A 22,577-nucleotide genomic window follows, 5' to 3' on the forward strand; every position below is an offset into this window, starting at 1 on the left:
GGGGGAATTTGCATCACACCCCCCCCCCAGTTAGTTTCGTTACCACAGGAACCCAGAAAGCGAGCAAATCATACACAGGACAGACCCAGTGCAGTTGGTTGGCCCCAGTGCAAGCCAGGGGCACAGTCCATATAGCAAGGGCAAGTGGCTGGGGGAGCCTGGGGTAGTGCACCGGAGTATCAAAGTCAGCCTATCAGGCTTGGGGAAATGGGGGCACCAGGTGCAGCATTTGCTCACCCGAGTGCATTGGATTGTCACAGACGGCCTATCGGGCTTGGGGAAGTGGGGGCTCCAGGTGCAGCTCTCGCTCACCCAACTGAGCTAGTGGCATCTGATGGGGGGTCAGTTAGCATGGAGCTGATATGATTAAATGTATTGCATATGAGGTTGTTTCCACAGCACTACAGGCTGTACAAAGCGGAACAGGTCACGCAGATTCAGGACATCCCGCTCAGGTGATTTCAGGAGCAATGGTAGATGCACAGGTCAGGGATTGCCATCCATGAAGCCAGACAAATGCTGTTCACGGTAGGGAACCTTGGCATAGGATAGTTGTCAGTGTGGTCCAGAGATCAATGGCACCACGCACGGGGCAAAGCTATGAGAAAAGTTTTAATGAATTCATACAATTCCAGGAGCAGAAAGGCCAGTTGGCAATGTGGCCCATTACAGAGGAACAGTTGGTGCGGTACATGCGGTCATTGGCAACCCATCAACTGGCGTCCTCCACAATTTCAAATCGCCTTTTGGCCATTACATTTGTCAGTAGGCTTAATGGCTACCCAGATCCTTGCAGGGGTTTTTTAGTTTGAAGGGTTTTGGCGGGATGGTCACGTAGCGGTGGACTCAGGGAGGATTCCCGTCATCCCATCAGTGTTTCCACGCTCAGGGACCTCCTTCACATCCTCAGTGTCATATGTAATAGCACATAGGAGGTGACCCTATTCAGGGCAGCATTCTGGACAACATTGATCGGTTGCGTTCTCATTTCAGATATGGGACAGCTGGCTATACACACAGGGGTGTGGATCTGTGGGCACAGTATTGTGTTTTGGGTGCATAGGCACACATCCAGGTTGCCCGAGGGCTCCCAGCTGGCATTCGGTGGTGAAGCATTACTCAGTTGGCACACACAAGGGGCATGTTATGGAATCAACTGATACCACTGTTGTATGCTGTGTGGGCACGTCAGCGGCCACTGAATATGTTGGTGATACACCTGGGAGAAAATTATCTGGGAACTTAAAGGGGTGAAGTTAATGCTTCAAACTAGGAGGGACCTGATGCAGATCCTGGCCATTTTTCCGGGTGTTAACATTGTCTGGTTGGATGTGCTTCAGCGCAGGGTCTGGCGAGGAGCCATGAACCCCGCCAGGGTGGACAAAACCAGGAAGTATGTGAACAGGGAAGTGGCCAAATTCTTGTTGCCCTTGGGGGTGGGGGGGAGCAGTAATTTCACATCCTGGCTAGGTGTGGGGAGGAGACAGCTAAGCTAACGGCTGGCACCTCCTTGTGGTGGATGTTCAGTGCAGGTACTCCGTAGATTAAGGCACAAAAGAATGGATAAATGTCTTGGAAAACGAATTAAGGAGAGGTGCTTGGTAACTGAGCAAGCCGGGGGCAGTTGGGGACTCCTCTGATTGGCACAGCAGGGAGCCAACCCCCCATCATTATAGTCCACCTTAACCCCTCACGAGGGAGGGGGGTCGGTAAGGTCCCGGCAAGGGAATTGCTGAGGGACCTGGATGAAAAGGGGGAGCTGGTGGAACCCCCCCCCCCAAAAAAAAAGCTTGTCTGGAATTGGAGGGTCCTGGGAGTGAATCTGCTGGAGGGACATAAATTTTTCACCTGCACTGCACATTTTTATCGACCAAGTTAGTCCCAGACTTCTATCTAATAAAGTTACGGCCTGATTAAACCCATATCTAATGTCTCCTGTCATTCTTTCGGCATAGCCAAACAATGCACCTTACAAGCAAATAGATGATCAAAGTCCCTGCCCCACAGAGCCAATACCCTAAACTGAGAGGACTTACTAGAGAAATGTGGATTAATGCTTCGATGGATAATGAGGGAAGGAAAACAAGGACTGCAGTGACGTGACATGCGTCTGGACACAGCTTCAGACTCATGCTTTAAAAAAAAAAAAATTGTTACTTCTTTTCTACTCTCTGCCATACGGTTGGTCGGTCGGGCTCTCTCTCTCTCTCTCACACACATACCACCACCAAGAGGAATTAGGTTTTGAAGGCCCATGGGACGAATGCATTTTGACAGAAATTTCAAGGAGGGGAGATGGTAAAAGCATGACAGACTGGATCAGGGTATAAAGGTATAAATGTAAACTAATAGTGCGATAGTGTAGAACGTTGAAAGCAATTGTCATATGCTTGAATGCACTGGAGCTGTGTAGGTGTGTTTGCATATGTTAATACACACTACCCTCTAGTGGATTGTTCCTGATTTGCTCAGCTATGTGGCATAGACCCTATACAGATAAAGGAATTCCTTTGTGTGGGATTATGCTGCTTTATTCTGTGTTTAACAGAGAAATGAATTGTCTCTCTATAAAAAAAGGCTCTTGAAATACACAGATCATCACCTTCTTGGTGGCTTTTTGATCACTAACTGAGAGCTAAACAGAGTTCTTTAGTTCAAGTAGATGGAGTTCTCTGCATTGGATTAGTCCCCAGTCAAGTCAACAAAAACTAATAATGAAAAATTAATGAAGTTGCTTGTAAATTAAGAGTTGGGGTGAAATTAAGGACTTGTCTACAGTTACAGCACTGCTGTAGCACTTAGTGAAGACGCTATCTACCTTAACAAGAAAGCTTCTTCTGTCAGCGTAGGTACTCCGCCTGCCCGAGAGATGGTAGCTATGTCAACGGGAGAAGCCCCCCCACATCAATATAGTGCTGTCTATACTGGGAGTTAGGTCAGTATAACTGTTGCTCAGGATTGTGGATTTTCTACACCTGAGTGATGTAGTAATACTTACATAAGTCTGTACTGTAGACCAGGGCTAAGTGTACACGAGCAGGCCATCCTGTTTCAGTAGAGAACATTAGCACCCAGATATGTTAGCTCTGTTATGCGTAATGAGATGTAAAACGGCCACGCTATCACAATTAAATAGGGAGAAACACTGAAGAATTTAAGACTGAAAAATGCACTACAGCTCAATTCTGCCAGATATTCAGTGTCTCCAGAAACATTATGAACACCATCAACTTCCGCTGGCATCCATGGGATCTGAGGGCACTCCATCTCTCTCTCTTTCTGTAGTGGCTCAGCAGCTTCCCAGGGAAAGCAATGAGTGAATGACTTAAAGACAACAATTTTAATTGCACCATCAACAGCGTTTTCTTCTCCCCACTCTTTTTCCAAACTGCCCACTCTGGTCCACCACCTGCCTATCCAGTTCTCCAGCAAATGAAATCATGCTTTCTTCCACACCGTCACATACACATAGACTAGCCCCTGACTGGTCTCATATGGAACATTACTACCTTCTCTGCAAGATTTCAATTCCACGGGGCATACAAGAAATCTGCTAACACACAATGACTGAGCTTTGGGGATGAGTGGGGAGAAAACAAAAACCAGTATACTTGTGCATAAGCAAGGACATGGGGGAAAAAACGTTATTTATTTTAACTTTTCCCTTTCCCCACAAGTTTGGAAAGTCACTCAGACTGTCAGCAGTCTGAGGCAGAACTTTGCACTTTGTTTTCACCCTGGGGCCCAGATCCTGTGTAGTACCTCAGGATGTAATAAACAACAGTAATAATCATCAACACAGATCCTTCATTATTCACTAAAGGATCATGAAACACACCCAAGGAATCTGTTTCATGCCAATGCTAGGGTTGAAACTCACCCAAGGTCAAAGTTGTAGAATTACTGCTGCTCAGTATGACATCATCTTGAAATAAGTCTTCTACAGCCAGTACCACTTAACCGGAGGTTATCTAAATGGGTCACTTCCTCTTCTCACCTACACGGCTCTCTCCATTCAAAATCATCATTTACATTCTTTGGCTGGAGTCTAACAAGAACAGCAAAAATGGTGCTACTGAAGACTTTTGTTCTGGCTATAGTTTTTCTCCTGTGTGTTGCTCACACTGCTCTCCACGTATGTAGGCCCATGACAGCAGCAGCTGGAGAGCCTTCACATTGTCAGTTTTATGTTGATATTTTTTCATTGTTTCTCCACAGATGGCTCCTCACAAGTGCGTCTGACCCAACCTCAACTGTCCATCACCAGGGAAGAAAGTAACACAATACAAATTGACTGCCGTGTTTTGTATCTGGGGATTTTGACAAGGCTTATATACACTGGTATATACAGAGACCCAATACAGCTCCAGAGCGGATTCTGTTCATCTGAATGAAATCTGTCTTTGACAGAGACTCAGATAAAGGGAAGTTTAATAATACAAAGACTGTCCAGTCTACCTGTACCCTGACCATAAACAAAGTAACCTCCAGTGACATTGCTACTTACCATTGTGCCTATTGGGGGTCTCACAGTGTTAGAAAATTGTAGACAGCCTGTACAAAAACCCACTCTGCATTCTGTGCCACAGCCTTTTGAGTGTATGAGGCCACTGTCACCTCTCTAAAAATTCCTCTCAGCCTGGATCCAGCTGCAGAAACTCTTTATTGGCTTCTGCAGCTAGATATGAACAACGCCTGCTGATTTAGTGTGTATTTTTCACATAAATCACTAAGACCGGGTCAATTCTAGCAGAACAGGTGGTCACTTATAGCACAAAGGGGAGCTAGGCAACCAATACATTAACAGTCAATGGGAGTTGTGTGTTTAACTGTTTAAACTTGAATTTTAAATGTTTAAATTTGAAAAAATTTGTCACCCAGAATATTAGGTGAAGCGAACAGTCAGTCAGTGTGGGTTATAAGAATGGCCATACTGGGTCAGACCCATGCTCAATCTAGCCCAGTATCCTGTCCTCTGACAGTGGCCAGTACGGGGTGCTTCAGAGGGAATGAAGAGAACAGAGAATAAAAGTTATCCATCCTCTGTCGCCCATTCCCAGCATCTAGGAGACTAGGGACACTTCAGAGCATGGTTTTGCATCCCTGCCCATCCTGGCTAATAGCCATTGATAGACCTATCCTCCATGATCTTATTTAGTTCTTTTTTGAACTTCGTTCTAGTCTAAGCCTTCACAACATCCTCTGGCAAAGAATTCCACAGGTTGACTGTACGTTGTATGAAGAAATACTTCCTTTTGTTTATTTTAAACCCACTGCATATTAATTTCATTTGGTGACCTCTAGTTCTTGTCTTATGAGAAGGTGTAAATAACATTTCCTTATTTAATTTCTCCACACCAGTCATGATCTTTAGACCTCTATCATATTCCCCCCTTAGTTGTCTCTTTTCCAAGCTGAAAAGTCCCAGTCTTATTAATTGCTCCTCATATGGAAGCTATTCTATACCCCTAATCATTTTTGTTGCCCTTTTCTGTACCTTTTCCAATTCCAATATATCTTTTTTTAAGATGGGATGACCATATCTGCAAACAGTATTCAAGATGTGGACATATAATGGATTTATATGGAGACAATATGATATTTTCTGTCTTATTATCTATCCGTTTCCTAATGATTCCCAACATTTGGTATCATTTTTGACTGCTGCTGCACATTGAGTGGATGTTTTCAGAGAACTATCCACAATGACTCCAAGAGCTCTTTCTCCAGTGGTAACAGCTAATTTAGAAAAAAGAAGAACAGGAGTACTTGTGGCACCTTAGAGACTAAGGTGCCACAAGTACTCCTGTTCTTTTTGCGGATACAGACTAACACGGCTGTTACTCTGAAAGCTAATTTAGAGCCCATCATTTTATATGTATAGTTGGGGTTGTGCATTACTTTGAATTTATAAACATTGAATTTCATCTTATTTTGTTGCTCAGTCGTCCAGTTTTGTGAGATCCCTTTGTAACTCTTTGCAGTCTGCTTTGGACTTTACTATTTTGAATTCTTCTGCATCATCCTGCAAATTTTGCCACCTCACTGTTTACCTCTTTTTCCAGATCATTTATGAATGTTGAACAGCACTGGTCCTAGTACAGATCCCTGAGACACAGCACTATTTACCTCTCCTTTCTAAGTATTCCTACCTTTTGTTTCCTATCTTTTAACCAATTACTGATCCATGAGAGGACTTTACTCTTATCCCATGACTGCTTAATTTGCTTCAGATACTTTGGTGAAGGACCTTTTCAAAGGCTTTCTGAAAATCTAAATACACGATATCCACTGGATCACCCTTGTCCACATGTTTGTTGACCTGCCTCCTCACCCCCCCCAAAGAATTCTAGTAGATGGTAAAGGGGAATCCTGCCTCACCAAAAACCACCTTGACTCTTCCCCCAACAAATCATTTTCATCTATGTATCTGATAATTCTGTTCTTTACTATAGTTTCAATCAGTTTGCCTGGTACTGAAGTTAGGCTTACTGGGCTGTAATTGCCAGGATTGCCTCTGAAGCCTTTTAGAAAAAATTGGCATCACATTAGCTATCCTCCAGTTATCTGGTAGAGAAGCGGATTAAAATGATAGGTTACATACCACAGTTAAGTATAAAATTGCAGAACTACTGAGTTCCTTCAGAACTCTTCAGTGAATTCCATCTGTTCCTGGTGACCTATTACTTGTTTAGTTTATCAATTTGTTCCCAAACTTCTCTAATGACACCTCAATCTGGAACAGTTCCTCAGATTTGTCACCTAAAAAGAATAGCTCAGGTTGGGGAATCTATCCATAGAGGTTCTATGGTACAGTTTGGTTTATTTAAGATTTTTACTTAATTTGATTCTACACTTTCTTTCACATATAGTGCCACTTCCCATCAGCATGACCTATTCTGTCCTGATAATAATACCAGGGTACAAAATATGTGTCCTATTGATTATCCTCATTCCACCAGGTTTCTGTTGTGATGTTGTACCCCATAATGCTTTATGGGATATGCTTATGAATATATATATATATATATGACATAACTGGAATATGTTTTATGCTACATATGCCATGTAACATATCTCTGTAAAGGTTATGATATACTGAATATATTCATCCTATATACATGCATGTATCATTTTTGTACTCGAAGTTATGAATATTGGCTGTATGCTTGTTTAATTTTAAATAGCCTCTGTGAAGCAGTTGCTCAGCTTCCCGAGAAAAGACTATTCTCAGTAAGTGCCCAATCAAAAAGCCCTCAAGCCAACAATGAACTTGGAGACGCCAGTCCACATCTGAGTTTTCCCAGGAATGTGGCTTGGCTGGTAAGGAACTCAGTCATGTATGGTCATGTGAGTTGCCCATGTGACTCCAAAACTACATTTTGTAGCTGGATTCTACACAGGAGTAGGGAGGGGTGTCCACCCACAAGAGAAAGTCTATTTAAAACCCTGGGAAATCCTTCCAGTTTTGGTCTTCAGCTGGCTCAAGAGATAGCTTCTCCACCCCCAAAGCATACCTGAAAGAAACTGGAACAAAGGACAGTAACCACAGGGGGCATGAGTGATTGTTGGACCCAGAGTAGAAGGAGACTAGTCTGTAAAAGGAAGCTTACTGGAATACCTCTGAGGGTGAGGTTTTATCTGTATTCAGTTCCTTATTGTATTAGGCATATACTTGTGTGTTCCATTTTATTTTGCTTGGTAATTCACTTTGTTCTGTCTGTTACTACTTGGAACCACTTAAATCCTACTTTCTGTATTTAATAAAATCACGTTTTACTTATTATTTAACGCAGAGTATGCCTGGGAGGGAGAGGAGGGCAAACAGCTGTGCATCTCTCTCTATCAGTGTTATAGAGGGCAAACAATTTATGAGTTTAAAGCTTATACAGGGTTAAACGGATTTATTTGGGGTTTGGACCCCCTTGGGAATTGGGCATCTGAGTGTTAAAGACAGGAACACTTCTTAAGCTGCTTTCAGTTAAGCTTTCAGTTTGTGGGACATGGTTCAGACCTGGGTCTGTGTTTGTGGCTGGCAAGCGTGTCTGGCACAACCAGGCAGGGTTCTGGGTTCCCAAGCTGGCAAGGAAGACAGGGGCAGAAGTAGTCTTGGCACATCAGTTGGCAGCCTCAAGGGTGTTTCTGTGATCCAACCCATCACATCTGTGATGCCCATTATATCAATATCCTCATTCAATAGGAGGCACTTTAGTTCACCCACCTTAGTATTTAGACTTCTAACATTTGTGTATAAGTACTTTAAAATTTTTTCACTTCTTAGCTGTCTTCCATTATGTAATATAATTGAATTGGACTCTTTCATTTGGCTGTTTCTCATCAGATCCTCCTTGTCTATATCATCTTCTATCCTCTCCTCCTTACTATGATATAGAGAATCTTGATTAACAGATCCTCCTCTAGGGGATGCGTCTGTCAGAACCACATGCTCCTCCACATCTGTCAGTTTTCCCACAGCCCTTAGTTTAAAAACTGGGCTGACTGGGTGGAGGTTTGTCATCAGTCTAGAGCTATATAACACCTGGGGTGAAAATCCTGGCTCCAGAGAAGAAAATGGGGCCAGAATCTCACCCCCATAATTGCCTGAAACTACATTCTCCCAATGCAGACATCATTCATCTGCTGAAAGAGGAAGCAAGTGAGAGTAAAATTGGAGCATTGGACCCAGTGCATAGGTTCAGTAAAATATTTCCCCAGCAACTGGGGCTCATCCTTCATACTATCCTCCTCAGGTACAGAGCCTCACGTTAGTGTCTGGAGACTCCAATTAGGGCTTGACCCAATGCCCACTGAGATCCACAAGTGTCTTTCCATTGACATCAATGGGCTTTAGATCAAACCACAAGTCACCGAACGGCACTGCAAACCAGCCTAGCTGCTTAACTCAACATTTTGATATTACTCCAATGGAAATAGGAGTAAGTTTATTTAGGCTGCTTTTCTGCTGTTTAATTAGCCCCTGTTCACTTGAGTAAAAAAACAGAGTTCTGTTCTGAAGAACCAACCTTTATTTAGTCTCTGTTACCAGTTCAGCAGAAAACACATGGTGTGGCAGCAGGTTACACTCTGAAATTATACAGCATAATATCAGTTCAAGCAATCTTAGCATGAATGTTCAAGGAACGTCACACAATAATAGTCCCTGCCCCAATGATTTTATAGTCTAAACTGAGTCATTAGAGCAATGAAGATAAATGGAGTCAGGTTCTTCAGAACCCGTGGGAAAAGCATGTGTTTGCAGGTACTTGAAAGCAGGGCCAGCTCCAGGCACCAGCGAAGGAAGCAGGTGCCTGGGGCGGCCAATAGAAAGGGGCGGTAATCCATCCGTTATTGGGGCGGCATAGTGGCACTTCGGCGGCAGCTGAAGCGCTCCACTTTAGTCTTCGGCGGCAATTCAGCGGTGGGTCCTTCATTCCGTCTCTTCAGCGGCAGCTCAATCAGGTTTTTCTTTTCTTTTTTTCCTTCGCCGCTTGGGGCGGCAAAAAAAGCTGGAGCCGGCCCTGCTTGAAAGATGGGTGGAGATGGAAGCATTGCTTATTGAATAAAGCTAGAAAGACACAAGAAAACTAATGGAGCTACAATATAGAAAAGACATCATGTACTGGATTAGCTCTGATCACAAGGAAACAAAGAAGTGTTTAAGAACAAATGAAGTTATTCGTAAATTAATCCAAGAACATCTTAGTGTTGAATTGGGCCTTTTTCAGAACTAGGACAAAACTGACTGCAAATATACAAGAGCAGGTCCATTCTATATCAGTAGAGGGCATTAGCACACAGTTATATTAGCCACTTTATGAGACTCAATTCATGTAACAGAGGGAAAGTATCACACTGAAGTAGGAAGCAAAATTCCACTACTTCACATCTGGGAAACTCAGCGATATTCCACTACTTCACATCTGGGAAGTGCTTAATATTGTCAGAAGGGTTTGAGTGCTGTACTGGCCAGATGTCCAATTTTATAGGGACAGTCCCGATATTTGGGGCTTTTCTTATATAGACGTCTATTACCCCCCACCTGCCCTGATTTTTCACACTTGCTATCTGGTTACCCTAACTGGCAACAGCACCACTCAGGACAGCACCTCGTACATTCAACAGGGAAAGAAAATACGCCCCAAGAAAATTAGTCTTCACTGTGTTATCAACATGGCTCTGCCTGTCCCTTCATCTTTGTATTAGTTACAGTCATAAGTAGGAACCCCAGTCACAGATCTGGTCCATACTGCACAAGGCACTGTACAAATAAGCAAAAAGACTGCACCCCTGACGACAAACATCTTGGTACTTTCTTCCATCACTTACGTGTGGAATACCCCTACACAGAGAGAGACACACACACACACACACACACCACACACACACACAGAGACAGACTAATGCCCAAGCCACTAGCCCCTTCTCCTCCAAATCCCTCTGAAGACACACTCCTGCTGCAACTCCTACAAGAAATCTGCCAGCAAATGATGACTCTGGTTGAGGAGTGAAGAGGGAAATGGTATATTTGAACATTAAGTACCAAATTCTCTGCTGGTGCAAATGACTGAAACCCCATTAAAATCAATAGAGCTGTGCCAGTTGATAACAGCAGAGAAACTGGCTTTAAACATTGCATCTATAGTGTATATGTTAGTGTTTCTTTTTTACCAACCCAGTGAGAGTGTCTACACTGCTACTTGCAGAGACTCCGAGATCTTGGCAGACAGAATTATGCTACTGGGGCTTGAGCCAGTGTGCTAAAAATAGCAGCATGGATGTTATGACTCCAGTGGAGACTCAGGCTAGCCACCGAGCTCAGACCAAACACTGCTATGTTAAGTGTGCGAGGTCGAGCCCCACTACCATGCCCAGCTGCAGTGTAGACATCCCTGTTTAGATGGAATATCTTTGGGACAGTCACTCCATATTATTTCTATGTATAGTACCTCACACAGTGGGGACACCATCCACACAGAGGCCTCTGGGAACCACTGTAGTATAAACTAGAAAGAAAGAAGACTTCTGTGATACAATCTACACTGGTCTAAAGCTAGCTGAAGAATTTTCTTCTTCTTGCTCTGATAAAAGTAAAGTCTTGTCAGTGTCAGCCATAACTCTACCTTACTTTAAATTAAGATATGCAGCCAACAAAACCTCATCACGTGTTAACTAAATGAGTCACTTCCAGTCCCCAAATGCACCTCTCCTTCCACCCCAGCACAACAGTCACATTTCTCATAGATGCAGGTCCAAGCAAACCTCATAAAATGTTGCTGCTCCACATCGTTATTCTGGCTTTGGTTTTGTCTTGTAAGTTTCTTTTTTACTCTTTTCCACATCATTGTACATTACTGAGTAACAAATCACCATGCTCCAGATTCATGTTAATTTCTGGTTTTCTTTTCTTGTTCTCTTCCTAGATGGATGTGCACAAATACAACTGAGACAAACTCAGTTGTCCATTACCAGGGCAGAAACTAAAACCGCACGTATAGTCTGTGAGGCTTCTGGCATTCAGAACTTCAGGAGTGCTGTTATACATTGGTATCAACACAGATCTGGTGAAGCTCCGGAGCGGATTCTGTACATCTCAACTGTAAAAGTTGAATTTGACAAAGACACTGATAAGAAGTTTGACTGTGAAAAGAAGTCTGACCAGCCCGTCTCTACCCTAGTAGTAAATACAATAACTCCTAATGACAGCGCTATCTATTATTGCGCTTTTTGGGACAGCACAGTGTTTGAAAGCTGTAGACAGCCTGCACGAAAACCTCACTCTATTCTGAGCCACAGACTTTCACAAGTGTATAAAAATTACAGCTGTCTCCTGGCTTCAGCTCAGAGGCAAGATTAAGGAGTAGATGCTCCTTCCTGTTTTCTTTCAGCTAGACATAAGACCACCACATACAGCTGATGTTTTTAAGTATGGCAGGTATAGATTTAAAAGTGTGTAGTAAAAGCAAACTTTTGTAGTACAATGCAGCATGTGACTGACCATGTCCTGCAGAAATTTATAGTACAAGTCAGATATCTCGTTCCTCCTTCATTTCTGGTAAATAATCTTTGCAATGTAGTTTTATATGCTTGCTACCATATATTGGGCCTCTTACCAATATTGGTTTCAACACTATTACGGTCAGCCTATCAGGGACAACCTTTAGAGGATGTCAGTTTGCTGGAGACCCTTGATTAGAAGAGAAAAAGTTTCCAGGCCTATGGCTGAAGACCTGTTTATCAATGAGAAGACATTTTGTCCATGGCTGCCTGAACAGCACATCAAATGAATGGAGAGAGCTAAGATACAGAGCTGGAAGATTTCCCTGCCAGTAATATCACTCACTGTCTTCATTTTCTCCTGTATGAAAAATTGTTAAGCATCACTACCCAGAGGTGGGAAAAAATTCTAACAAACATTATCAGGATTCTGAACTAGGATGCAGAAACTTGATGACGATGAAACTGCCTCCATGTTCCCATTCCCCAGACTTTGTGCCACACGTGGACAACACAAGTATACCATTGTCACGAAGGGACTTTTTTACGTGATACAGCCACTTGGATTTATAATGCAGTCTTCCTGCCACAGTGCTGTAATACTAGGATTGGAATAACTGTACTACAGTGTGACAGCTATAGGAAGAGAAGAACGCCTACTTAAGCTTCCTAAGCCTGTAGTCTGAGATCTGATTCCCAAAAACCATCAATGCAACAGTTGCTAGACTAAATCAATAGTTGCACACTTAAATCCTCCCCCCTCCCCACTTGGATCACACACGGGGGGAGGCTGGAGGAAGGGGGACCAGGGAACTGGCATGGCTTCCATCCGCAACTGAAGCTAAGGCCACCTTATAGCACATAAATATCCTCCATAACAATGATATAATGATAACAGTGATGGGCAGCACCCAGGGACTTCAGCCACCCCATCCTCCAACCAGTGCTTTTTGGCCTTGGCTCTTCAAGAGAAGAGATGCCGGGCTTAAGTAGGGTGCACTGCCTTTTGGGAGGAGGGGTGGCATCTGCCCTCAAGCTGCAGCACTGAAGGGTCAGGGTCGGTAGGGGAGAGGAAAGATGGTTCCCTGTGGGTACATAGAGTTTACATGTATGTAATAATTAAAGTTAATAATTTTCCTCAAGAGGCATTAATAGTGGACCACCCTGCCCATTGCAGCTGCACATATCGGCCACAGGGAAAAAAAGTTTGGGAACCCCAGTGTTAGAAGACCTGTCTGCACACTGCTTCTTGTGTGGTACCGATGGCTCAGTACCAGGCTCAGATGGAGCCTCAGCTGAACCGCTTGGCTCTCTGGCAGGAGAAAGAGGTTTCCAAGCCTCTGAAGGTGCTGCTGTCACTGTGGCAGGCTGGGATGTTGAGGCTGGTGTCTGGGGCTGGGGGAAGCAGACTCCACTGGGGCTAGCAAACACTCCATTAGAAGGAGCATCAGTCTAGCCTCTGCCTTTCCCTGACCTGCCTTTAAATACCATACAGACCTTACACTTTGATAGTACGTGGGTGTCTCCGAGGCAGCAAAGATAGCTTGAATGCCCATCACTACCGGGAAGAGACCTCTGGTAGGGCTTAAAGCCTGCGGTCTTCGGCATAACCCAGTGAGTGTAAGTGGACATGAGGGGCACACACCCCAACCCTCTAAATACAACCGTATGAAACTAAAAAAAAAAAAATAATAATAAAGCGGAAAATTAAGAAAGGTGAGAGGCTGAGAATCAGACGATACGCAATTGCTCTGTCTTGAGCTGCAGGCAGCTGAGAAGGAACCAGATAGCAGCAGATCTTGCACCTTTTTATGCGGCCTCCAAATCAGGACAATCTGCTTCTCTGCGCAGGCCTGCGGGCACTGCTTTGCATTCACCACTCAGGAGCGCACAGGCGTGCAGACATCCTATGGTGCAGCACCTCTATGGACACATACAGCAGCGTTGGAGGGAAGGAGCATGGAGTGGGAGCAAGAGGGAGCAAGTGGAGCTGCGGCAGCGCTGTGAAGCGTGAGTGTAGTCGCACTGCCAGTGCTGCGAGAGTGCTCTCGCAGCGCTGTATGTACTCCACCTCTCCGAGGGGATTAGCTTGCAGCGCTGCAGGCTCTGATCACACTGGTGCATTACAGGGCTGCACTCGCGGGGAGGCGTTTTCACACCCCTGAGCGCAGCAAGTTGCAGCGCTGTACAGCACCAGTGTAGCCAAGGCCTAAGAGGTGGGGTTTTAGCATTGAGATTAGAGCATGGTGGGAGGTTTCAGCAGGGCGACAACAGTTGCAGCACTGTGTGTGTGGGGGGGACTGAGGGGATGTTGCCGCATAAGAAAGTGGAAATTAAGAGGGTGGTTTTTGCACTGGCTCTCTATTGACCACAGAGGGTGAAATCCCAGCTGCACGGAAGTCAGTGGCAAAATGGCCATAGACTTAAATAGGGGCAGGTGTGATGCTTCCCGGGGGTATCCAGAGTTGTGAGGCACCTAACTACCCCTGCTCTGAGTGTGAGAAAGTCTTGTCTGTGCCTGCCGTGGGTCATTTCCCCAACACCACCAGCCTCTGGCTGCACAAGCACTGCCTTCTAGACCTCCGCAGCACTCCCCCTCTCTTAACAGGTTAATGACAGGCACACCCCAACTCCGTCCCTTGGCGTGTCCAGCCCCTGTTCCACTGGACACTCAAAGAATTCACAGATCTGCTACTGCCAAAGGAATAGAACAGTCATTGTCAGTTACACCTCAGGATCACCACTCTGCTCAACACACAGCTCTAAGATATAAACTTTTTGTTCTTCTTGTAACCAGAAGAAAGAACAGAGATTGAGAAGCAAGTAGAATTAATGGAAACAAATAATTACATAAAAAATAAAACCATAACATGCTTTCTAGGACCTATTGTATGGAGCAAAAGGTCACCTAAAGTTCTTCCAAGGTATTACAGACAGTCATGACTGATGTTCTGTTCATGAGATGAGTCACAGTACCTCTTGTCTCCTCTGTGGAAAGATCTCCTGTGTCTCTTTGCGATCCCAGATATAGCAAAAGTTCTTTGATCTTTGGTCATAATCAGGAAACCCCTTGTTGATTGTTCTTCCCTGTGGCCTCCCTCTCTTGTTGACTTTGCAATCTTTAAATTGGCATCTGGCTTTGCATGCAGCTACACTTCCATTGTGAGAAATACAATGCACAATACACACCTGACCAGACAAAGAGAGAAGTATCCCCATCCCCTGCCTGAACAGAATCTGGCCAAGGCTTGTCACCTCCTGGTGACCTGCTTTTAAACTTCAGGGCTTTAATTTCCAGTACAGATACATGACTTCTTAAACATTACCCATACATGCATTTCACAGTGACTAAACTGACCAGTGCATTACTGGCTGCTAGTAGAACCCCCACATGCCACCCTTTGGTACACTATTATGTAGACATGAAACCCAAAGGATTCCTATAACCCCCTGTGCTCTCTGCCAGTTGGCACCAAGAGGTTCCTGGGTCACAGCAGGATGTCACCAAGAGTTGTTTAAAGTCTCTGGTCTGATATTCAAAGCCCTTCATGGGGTTTGCTCTGCCACCCCAAACAAAAAAACAAAAAACAAAAAAAAACAAAAACAAAAAAAGAAAGAAGGGGGCCGGAGTGCTGCCGCTGAAGCAAAAAAAAACAACCACCACCGGAGTGCTGTCCCTTGAAAAATGCCACCCCAAGCACATGACCTGTCATGATCGCAACATTCCACCAGAACTAGAGGAGGCTTGTACAAAAGAGATGGAGAAGTACATTTCACAGGAGCTGGACTTAGACTATGTAACTCAGTACTGCAAGAGTGAAGGATGACCAGAGGGCTTACTGTGTTTAGAACTCATTGCAAAATTCTTAACTTCCCTTTCCCGCATTTAAAACTCTCAACCTCTCTCACTTCCACACACCACAGCCCAAAAACCACCCACCAACACACCAGAGATCAGGGAGTCACAGGAGCAGTTCCACTCCTCCCCTATAGCTCCACTGCTTCCCCAGTGTTTGAGTAAGAAGAGGATTCCTTGACCCTCACACTGCCACAGTGCATAACTCAGCTATTTACACCATACACTTTGTGATGGGTTTGGCTTTTCACTGGTTTAGTTCATCAAAAGCTCAAGAACCAAATCATTTGTATTTAAAAACACCAGTATCAATTTTGATTGCTCAAGGCAAGTATTGCTGGATAATCCAATCAATCAAGGATGACAATAAGTTGTTGCTTAATAAATAAAGCCACAGTGTTGCATGGAATAGAAACAAAAACAACAACAACAACAACAAAACACAACAGACCCATGTGATGATGAGAACTGAATACAACTAAAGTTATGTTTGTCAGTCAGGCATTAACAAGATTATAACCAGCACCATTCACTGTGCAAGCTCCGCTATGCACTCTGCTGGTCACACAGGCAACCAGTTAAGCTGCTTATGGAAGTCAAAGTGATTGGAATGAACTTGATGCAAATAAGCAAGGAGCAGTGGTAATATACAAAATGAACACCCCTTAGTCTGTGTTCTTGCAAAATATAAAGTTTTGCTTTAGTTACATGGAACACTGAATTCTAAAAGTCAAACTTCATTTAAAATGAAGCAGCGGGGACAGGAATTGTAGGCTGTAACAAATTCTCAACCCAGGTTCAAATGAACACAGTAAAGCTTTTCTGGGTATTTGGACTCTGTCATCCCAAACGTACAGATCCTGAATAATCACCCATATCCCCGTGGATGCTTGTTGTGTGCATGAGTTTGTCAGCGGCATTTAAAATAAGCCAGTCTCTCTTCAGTTTGTCAAGAAGCCAACATTTTAAATCACTGAAAGGGAAGAACGAGTGAGAAATACACACACTATATGGAAGGTTTTCTGTGATTAAAGGGATGCAGTTCAAATGAATGCAAATACTACAAAGCTGAAGTCATTTTGGAAGGTAATAATACTGTATGTCTGGATTCTCAGCATGAGAAATCCAGGTGAAACAAAGTTCCCAAGCAGCTCTAACAGCACCAATGAAAGGGTTAACAGGTAGAAGTGCATACAGTTTCAGTACATCCACAAACACCAAGAACTAGCAATGCAGAGAACTACAGAGGGGTTTGGAGGACATGGAAAGTGGAACCTTCAGAGGTTGGAGAGAGCCAAATGGCCCTGGCAGAAATTAATAATTCTGTCACAGAGGAGTGAGGCTCTGAGGGCTGATGAGGTAGTTAGAGCTGTAGTACCAGCTCTGCTCCCCCCAACCCCTGAAATACATTGGCATTACTATTTTCAGGCAAACTCAAAGACTTGCTGTTCCTTCAAAGAAGAACTGTGATCCCTGAATAAGACGACAGCCTTGACTTGGCTTCACAGCTCACAGGAGCGTTGACTACAAAAGATGATCAGCAATTCCACACACAAGAGGACCCACTCCATCACTTCGCACCATTCTGGTGGCGTAGCTGGCTCTGAGGATTCCCCTTGTATAAGAACTACGCCTGGGTGGCAAAGCACCAGCATGGCAGGCCTGCGCTGCCACCACCACCTCCTCCCCACTGTGGCTGATGGGGAATCTCCTGGGAGAAAGTACATATGGGAGGAGCACCCTGGACCCAGCAATCCCCAGCAGTTGGAAGACCCCTGGGGGCCATGGAAGAGTGGGCCAAATTCTGCTCAACGTTACATCATTTTCTTGAACATGTGCAGAATCTGGCCTAGAGAATAATGTCAGCTACAGGAATATCATTGTTGGACGTATAGTAGAATCACCAGCTCATCAGAATTATGTCAAATTCGGACACCAATTACATACAGGCAATGCCAGAGCCAGCAGTGGTCTCGCACCTCTGTAAATGCAGTCAGCATATGGCCAATAGTGGTGTGTGCTTTCCTGGCATGAACTGTGCACTAAAAATCACCTCACCTATGTGTTAAAAAAAAAAAAAAAAAAAAAACTGAAGAAAGTGATTGATACAATGTAACATCACAGAAAATTGTCAGCTATAGTTATTTTAGTACTAGCCTATTCAAACTGATTCCCAAAAGTTTTACTCTTATCACCACGAGGGGGTACCAGAAGCTTGGATTTGTATTTAGCTAACCTGAGCTGTTACTTTGTTCAGTCTTCAAGCAGGAATTGCATGCAATGTTTATTATCATAGAGGAAGGGGTCATCTATGTAGATAGACAGAGCAAATTAAGAGAAATGATAGAAGCAAAACCAGTGTTGCATGTACAGTAATTGGCTATTGAGACCTGCAGGCAAATATAAAGTGGATTACTCAGTGCACAGTATCACACATTATAGCAAACCACCTTGGGAAACACATATGCATATTAAAACATACACCAGAAATCAAACCATACTGTTTCCCCTTAGCAATTCTGCAATGAATAGCTACCAGCATACAACTGATTTGGTTTAAAATAGGAACGGTCAGAGTAAAAAAAGAAAAACCTGCTGATTTTTAACGGTTTCAAAGAAATATCTCAAATCATCATTTTATAATAATGGAAGTACTCACATTGGAATTGAACAAGGACACTAGGGCCCACATCTTCCAGGTTTATGGGTATCTAACATGAATTGAAATTAATTGGAGTTAGGCACAGAAATACTTTCAGCATTGGGCATAGGCTCCTATTCTTATAAAAGGTTCCATGGGCTCTTTAATGACAGGAAGTTAACATGACCTTTGTCTTATATTTCATTAAAAAAAAAAAATAGGAAGCATGTGAGCAGGCAGTGATCTTCCCAAGAAGGGAAGAGTTTGTGTTTTATTTCCAATGCCAGCACCTCCTGCCTGTTGCGATGGAGGGTTCTGGTATGGAGTTTGAGAGTCGGACATGGTTTGGCCCTTCCCCAGTTTTACTGACTAAGAATTATTTTAACATTAACTATTTAAAGTTTGTATGCTTCAACTAATCAAGACGTATGACTGTGTAGTTCTCTCGTGCAGGGTGAAGAGAATGCAGTGAGGAGTTTGTTTCTGGTTAGTGGCTCACACACTGGGCTGACACGTGTCCCCCTCACACTCTTAAATACATTGGAAGCTCTTTGATACAGTGAGAACAGCAGCACTTCATCTCTTCTGCTCAGGACTGGGCAGCCTGCTCTCACCTTTTTCTTTCAGCATTTGAGTATTTGTCACTCAAGACTGAGCAGCATTGACTTCTTCTGCTTTCCTTTCTCCTCAGGAGCCAGAGCAATTCCAGGAGACATGGTGGGGTTTCTGGAAATTCTCTTCACTTGCCTCTTGCCATGTAAGTTTGTTGAACTCAGTTCTGTTTATTATTTATGGTTATTTATGCAGCATTGGGGACTTGGATCCCCAGAGTTACAGCAGTTTTATTCCAGGGCAACCCTAGTGAAAGCAATGGAGTAAGACTGGTCTCAGCACCTCTGACTGTCTATGGAGCTTTACAGATAATCCAAAGACAATTGGCCCAGTTCTCCACTGCCCTGCCCCTTGTGCAGTCACTGACACCTGTGCATGGGAGAGAACAAACCCTGAGATCAGAATTGTTCTCACTCACACAATGGCTGAAATTACACACCTCTCCCTCACTATGCACACTTCTAAATGAACATACAAAGTGAAAGACAGCAGAGAAGCAACCCCAGTGTCCCTTCAGTCTAAGCAGCATGGACTCTGCATAGAGCGACGTTACTGCTCCGTGTAGATGGATTATTTCTAGCAGCCATTTCCTCATTGCTCCTTATCTTCCTTTTCTCTTCCAGCTGTGCTGTGGGCCATTCACTTGGAGCAGGTACCAATCTCCATCACAAAGGAGCCACGTGCAAGCAGCACTGCTGAATTCACCTGCGAAGTGACTGGCGGGTCAGAGTCTACCTATATCCACTGGTACCGAGCCCCAACTGGAGGGGCACTACAAAGGCTGCTCTACCTTTCTTACTCCAAGTCTCAAAGCTGGGATGCCGGCTTCTCCATCGAAAAAGTCACCGCCTATTTTCAAGGCCATAAAATCTGCAAACTGTTGGTGCACAAGCTGGAAAAGGCAGACAGTGGCCACTATTACTGTGCCGCATGGGATTATACACAGTGCCACAAACCTCCTGCAGCCCTGCACAAAAAACCCCCAACAACAACAACAAAACCACACGCACACCACAGCCTGGGGGGCTGGCCTCAGCTCTCACGTTACTGCTGCAGCAGAGCTGAGTGAGCCCCACTCTCAGCCCACTCTACAGATTAGTAAATTGGCAACCCTAACACCACTTTCCTGCCCCTTCTGATGCCCCGCCCCCCACTCACTCCATCCCCTCTCCCTTCCTGGTTCGCTGTCCCCCACCCTCACTCACTTTCATCAGGCTGGGGCAAGGGATTGGGTTGCAGCAGGGAGTGAGGGTTGCATCTGTGGGTGCAGGCTCTGGGTTGGGCCAGGGATGAGATGTTTGGGGTGCAGGAGGGGGCTCAGGCCTGGGGCAGGGGTGCAGGAGAGGGTTCAGGGTTTAGGCTCCGGCTGGGCGGCACTTACCTCAGGCAATTCCAGGTCGGCAGTGCAGCGGGGCTAGAGCAGGCTCCCTACCTATCTCGGCTCAGCATGGCTCTCAGAAGAGGTCTGCATGTCTGGATCCTAGGCGGAGGGGGGCTCCTGGTCAATGGGAGCTGCAAAGCCGGTGCTCGGGGCGGAGCTAGCACACGGAGTCTCCATGGCCGTCCCTGCGCCTAGGAGCCGCAGGGAGATGCTGGCCACTGCCGGGAGCCGCGTGGGGCCAGGGCAAGCAGGGAGCCTGCCTTAGCCCTTCTGCGCCGCTGACCAGACTTTTAACGGCCCGGTCAGCATTGCTGACCAGAGCCGCTGCGGTCCCTTTTCAACTGGGTGTTCCAGTTGAAAACCGAATGCCTGGCAACCTTATCTATAGGGCAGACAGCCTCTCAAACATATACCGTAGCCAATACAACAGACTGACTCCTGCCCCAGCTGCACCCACCCATGCTGATGTCCCTTCATCCCAGGAAGTGGGAGAAGGAGCTTTCCTAGTGAGTGGCACTGGGCCCACTTCCCCAGCGTCTGCCTAGCAATACCATCTCTAAAGGCAGAACAACCAATTGTCTTGTGAGGATATTTTAGCAATGACTGGAGCTCTAACCAGGGTGCAGGAGTTTTTGCTACCACAATTCAAACCAGCTCTAAATCATGCAGTGTAAAAACTCTTGCATCCACTGTGCTCTAGCTCTCCTACCACTGTCACCATCCCTGGATCTGCAACGTTGCTAGCCAAGTGAACAATGGTAGAGAAAGGTACAGAAATGTGCTGATTGAACCCCCTCTTGGGCAACAGAAAGAGGTTGAATAGCCTGCTACAGTCTTGGCTAACACTGATGGCTCTTTGAGCTCATGCTTTCAATCCCTGCCTCCGACAACCCACCCAAGGACATGGCATTACACTAACACAGACAAGGCCTTAGAACAGTTTTGCCCCAGTTTCACACTCAGCAATGGTGGGTGCACTAGTACACACAGGATGCAGGAATTCTGTGGCCATGGCAGAAGCGGTCGAGGGTAGACAACGAAATGTAACAGAACTAACTTTATTACATATTATACACACCCAGAGAAGCCCTCAGTGGATTAATGCAAGAGAAGCAGTACAATTCCTGACAACTTTCAAACCAAACAAGAGAAGGGCATTGACATTTCCTGAAAGACACAGGGAGCTTCCTTGCCAGTTATCAAATCCCTAATGAGCAGGTTGACTGCACATCCATTTAATGTTACATTGGTAATTCACTGATTTTACTCTATTCTCTATATTGTAGCTATTTTTGATCTAATCTATTTAAGTAGCAAACTGTTTCTCTGAGTAAGGCATTCCTAAAATGTCCATCAACCTGGTATCTGAGCACTGAACACAGTAATGTAGATTCTGACAGCACTAAGAGGACATCAAAGTGGCATCTGCTTTTTGCATCTCCCAGTTTCTAGGAAGCTTTATTTGCTTCTCTTTCTTTGCATACTCAGAGAAATGTCTCTCTCTCACACACATTCTCCCTATTCCCTCCACCCCCAACCCAACAGGAAACCAGCCAGTACATTAAGAACAGCAGCAATATCCTCATTTCTTGCTTTCTTCAGTCACGACTGGGAAACAGTATTCTTCTTTTGACAAAATCGAGCACCATTAACTTCAATAACTTTCCTTCCTGAAAAGGTGCAGCAAGTTCAGGAGACATGGTGGGATGTCTAGAAGCCCTCTTTGCTTGCTTCTTCCCGGGTAAGTTTACTGGACACATTAACCGTAGTTAGTGATTTTATTCTGTATTTATTGTTAACAAAAAAATATAACATGGGCCTGAATCTCAAGTCCAGTGTAACAATTTGATGTTGGTGCAATCCCCATGAAGCCAATGGCATTGCACTGAAATAAAACTGGGTGTACGGAAATGGGGAAATCAGAATCCATAATCCCGGATGGTTCCTCACAGATAAAGGGTCTGATTCTCCACTGCCCTGTACCTTGTGTAATTGTTCACACCATCTTTGCCCAGGTATAAACAGAAATTGATTGTTCACTCACACTAGAGATAGGGGCTTTACCGATTTTGCCCTCACATTTACAGAGACAT

The sequence above is a fragment of the Malaclemys terrapin genome, chromosome 2, assembly GCF_027887155.1.
Source record: "Malaclemys terrapin pileata isolate rMalTer1 chromosome 2, rMalTer1.hap1, whole genome shotgun sequence".
Classification (NCBI taxonomy): Eukaryota; Metazoa; Chordata; order Testudines; family Emydidae; genus Malaclemys; species Malaclemys terrapin.